Below are 4746 nucleotides of genomic sequence, written 5' to 3' on the forward strand. Positions count from 1 at the left end.
GCCAGTCAATTTCACATTCCTGCAGGATTTTTATAGCATGACAAATTTGTGATGGTACCTGCCCATTGAACCATATTGCAAATGCACAGTGACTTTGCAAAAGTAAGAAAACAAACAAATGGACATGATGAAATCACCATATTTTTATTTTTGGGTTACCAGTTGCACAACAATGCACGTGCATTTGCAATATGATTCAACAGTGAAAAACATCACAAAATGGACATGATGAAGTCAACACAACGAGCGATGGAAAGGAGCAACTATCACTGCCAGGCCATCCTGTGTTCATCAGGCCAGTCAATTTTGCATTTCTGCAGGATTTTTGAGCATGTCAAATTTCTTATGGTAATGCCCATTGAACCATATTGCAAATGCACGTGCACTTGCAATATGATTCAACAGTGAAAAAACATCACCAAATGGACATGATGAAGTCAACACAACGAGTGATGGAAAGGAACAACTATCACTGCCCGGCCATCCTGTGTTCCCATAGCGGGCATTAATATTAGAATGACCAGTAAATGCATTTACAACCATATTTTTATTTTTGGGTTACCAGGTGCCTATTTTCAATCACCAGTTGCACAACAATGCGTATCCATCAGAATATTTTAAACAGTCCATAACCTTTTAGGGAGTTTTATTCCTCTGCTGGTAGCGTGACTACAGCTTAAGCTCATTACCATAACGCACAATGCGCAAAAATATTCCTAAAAATATTTAACCTCCACACAAGTAAAATAGCTCAAATGAAAGATAAACAAGTTGTTTATCTAGCCAGCAAGTCAGATTTCTAAAATGTTTTACGGCGAAAACATAGCACATATTTATGTCAAACCACCACCGCAGACATAGCTCATTAGCATAGCCAAGTAGGAAAAAATATGCAATCAACAAACGCAGGATTAAAAGAAAAATAATTTCACTAACCTTTTGAAATCTTCATCAGATGACAGTAATATAACATGTTACACAGTACATTCATTTTTTTTCAATAATATGCTATATATATCCATAAATCTCTGTCAATTACGCATCGTTCAAAAAATGCTACTCAAATGTCCTGAGAAATGAAATAGCCCCGGCAGATAACGTCAGCTAACAAGGAATACACATCATAAACTTTGACTAAAAATGCATGTTTTACATATGTATAGCAAGATACACTTCTTCTAAATGCAATTGCATTGTTACATTTAATTTTAACGTTACATTTTGCGTTCACTAGACTATAATATGGAGTCGGCGCTCCCACAGTAGCATAATGACTCCTCTATCTTGGAGTCGACAGAAACCCAAAATTAATACATTAAATATTCCCTTACCTTTGTTGTTCTTCCATCAAACGACCTGTAAGGGATTATACTCACCAAATTAGTGTTCAGTTTTCAAGTCTGCGTCTTTCGGTTCTCAAAATAGCCTGATTTTGGTAAAAATGTAGTCAAAATTGAAGTGGTTGCGCACCAAAACTTCGAAAGTATATATAATATGTCGAGTAAACTTGTCAAACTATGTTCATAATTAAGCTTTAACATGTTATAAAGGTCTACAGCAATTGTGAGGACTAAGCGAAACACACACGTCTTTTAATCGATCCTGAGGGAAAGAGAGAAAATGTACAGAGCGCGCTTTCAGGGCACTGTTTTTTTGGCGTGACCGAGACCTTTCGGCACGCTCAACGTCTCGTGAGCGCGCGATTCACACACTGACAAGCCCCATAGAAGGCAGCCTTCACGCTGAACATGTAGAAACTGTTCCCAGAGCCTTTTGGGAAGTGCGTTAAATATGACGTCAAAGCAGAGGCAACTTTTTCCATTACAAGAGAGATTTTGGGAGAATGCATGCCCTGACACTTCTGTTTTACATAGAGACAAAATTTAAACGGGTTTAGAATTGTTAGAGTGTTTTCTATTCGATAATATTTTTAATATGCAAATATTAGCAACTTTTGAAAAAAATGTATCCTGTTTTATATGGGTACCCAAATCCTCCAGAAGGGGCAGTAAACCGTGGTATCCTGAACAGGATAAAGCACTCAGGATGGCCCCCATAGATAGAGGGCCGTAGTAGGGTACTCCCATAGTGGGCATGGATAATAGGAGTCCCGGTAAATGCATTTACAACCATATTTTTTATTTTGGGTTACCAGGTGCCTATTTTCAATCACCAGTTGCACAACAATGCACGTGCATTTGCAATATGATTCTATAGTGAAAAACATCACCAAATGGACATGATGAAATCAACACAATGAGCGTTGGAAAGTAGCAACTATCACTGCCAGGCCATCCTGTGTTCATCAGGCAAGTCAATTTAGCATTCCTGCAGGATTTTTGTAGCATGACAAATTCATGATGGTAAATGCCCATTGAACCATATTGCAAATGCACAGTGACTTTGCAAAAGTGAGAAAACATAAACAAATGGACATGATGAAATCAACACAACGAGTGATGGAAAGGTACAACTATCACTGCTCGGCCAACCTGTGTTCATCAGGCCAGTCAATTTAACATTTCTGCAGGAGTTTTGAGCATGTCAAATTTCTTATGGCATTTGGCCCCAAAAAAAGTGACTTTTGACTTTGACTTTTGACTTTGACTTTTGACTTCCTATGAAATCATATTGCAAATGGACAAATCATATTCCTTATGCACAAGTAAAAATAAAAAAAATATGATAATAACATTTTACAAAAGTATATTCATACAGTCCTTACACATGATTAATTGACATAAAATCGAAACAATTTCTAAAAACGGTCCAGAAAGCACTTTTTTACAAGGGTGATACGTTTTTTTTTTAAAGTTCACATTTTCGACTTTTAACTTCCTATGAAAGCATATTGTAAATGGACAAAACATATGCCTTATGCGCATGTAAAAAAAAAAAAAATATGATAATAAAATTGGAATTTCGAAAAACGGTCCAGAAAGCACTTTTTTAAGGGGTGATAAGTTTTCGACAAAAACCATTTTTTCAAAATTTTGCTTTTAGATGTTGACTTGGGTTACATTTCCAATATGAAAAACCAAGGTTTAGCGCACTCGCCACCTGATTTTTAAAGTGTTACAACTGGCAATTGCCACATGGCATTTGCCGTACACTTTGCATGAATCAACGCCGAATTGGGTGGTATTGGACATCGTGTATATGGTTTGTCCGATGCCAATGACTTCCCATTCATTTTTGTCCAATTCAGGGGGGTATTCCCTTACAGTTGTAACACCTTCTTTTAACTGGTAAAGGTTAATGCCACACGGTCAAGGTTAGGCTTGCACAGATCGGGAGGACCTTAGGAACGTACCTGAGGTATAATTGTACTTCTCACCCTAACGGTTCTCTCACTGTCACCCAAAAGCAAATGACGTTGTGGGGCAGGCTTCATTTTGGGCCTACTTTTCTCATGGTCGCTGCGCTTAGACCGAGCGAGCTACGGTCAGCGGGGCATCTCGTTAAACTCGACACGGCCTAGAGAATATGGAAATGCCATTGCTGGCTCTGTGTGTCTTTAAGCACCGCACTTTGTCACTCCATCCTTGCTGTGTGTGTGTGTCTGTGTGTGTGTGTGTGAGAGAGAGCTTTTCTTTGACATCTGTTGGGAGAAATGACTGACTTGCAGTTTATGGGGGTTGCCTAATCACACATATGAAGTTTTGAAAAGATCTGACCTTTTTAACCCTTGGAAACTGCCACTATGACACCATTTAAGGCACTTCTGGTTGGTACAGGAAGCTATAAATGAACTCATATCCTTATTGGGGTATGCCTTTACAGAATCCTGAAGTCTTTACGTTAAGAACTGAGTTATTTACGGAGGGTTTAGTGAGTGTGTGTTATTTCAGAAAATCATAGAAAATCACAGAAATCTCGCAGAGCTCCGCAGCACACTTTAAAAATATTCATTTGAACACCCTGCAACTGGATCTGTAACTGTTGAAAAAAAACACCTATCTTTGAACATCACCAATCTGTCATTGTACGATTTCTCTTAAATGACGATAGATAAATGGCTGGTTCTTTTTTTATTGACACCGGAGGCTCCTTGACTTTGATGTGAAGTGGAAAAATAATTTCGCTATTTTCATTTTGGACCTTTAATCCCAGAGAAATGGCCATAACTCAAAAACCGTTGAGGCCTAGATGCCATCTTGTTCGAGGCCAACTGCCCATTATGCCAAACCTACGCTCACCAGGTTTCGGCTTCGAAATATTTTCAGTTTTCGAGATAAGTCCCTGTCGTGATTCGTGATGTTTTGTCCAATAGCAATATGATAGCTTATGCACTCTTGTGGGATTTTCCGGGACAGCGGAAAAATGACCAAAATGTGATTATTTTATAAAACGGAAACCGAATTTCCGACAAAGTTCATTTGATGACTTCCCGTTAGGTCCGGCCCTGCCGCTCGGCCCGAAGCCGTCCACAAATTTTTAATTTTTCGGACTTCTAGTAAGGGACCGTACGTTTGCAATATGGACTTTCTCACTAACCATACAGCAAATGTCAAAATGTTCCCTTGAGGTATGTCAGAAGTGGGATTTGAACCCACGCCTCCATTGGAGACTGCGACCTGAACGCAGTGCCTTAGACCGCTCGGCCATCCTGACTACAGCACAGTAGGACAACAGGTCCACATGGCTGAAATCTTAACAAATGGCTTAATGGGTATTTTCAACGCAATCGTGTTATTATTTATTTTTAGGGTTTAACAAGGCAGCTCAACTGTGACATGTGGCTTG

General features: G+C 39.0%; 1 non-coding gene across 1 annotated transcript; it reads right to left on the minus strand.

Annotated features, from left to right (window-relative positions):
• Window positions 1–4531: 4531 nt before the first annotated feature.
• Window positions 4532–4614, minus strand: trnal-cag (transfer RNA leucine (anticodon CAG)). The gene has a single exon. It is a non-coding gene; the product is annotated as a tRNA-Leu (tRNA).
• Between the last annotated feature and the right edge of the window lie 132 nt (window positions 4615–4746).

Source organism: Oncorhynchus keta, unplaced genomic scaffold (assembly GCF_023373465.1).
Source record: "Oncorhynchus keta strain PuntledgeMale-10-30-2019 unplaced genomic scaffold, Oket_V2 Un_contig_21810_pilon_pilon, whole genome shotgun sequence".
NCBI lineage: Eukaryota > Metazoa > Chordata > Actinopteri > Salmoniformes > Salmonidae > Oncorhynchus > Oncorhynchus keta.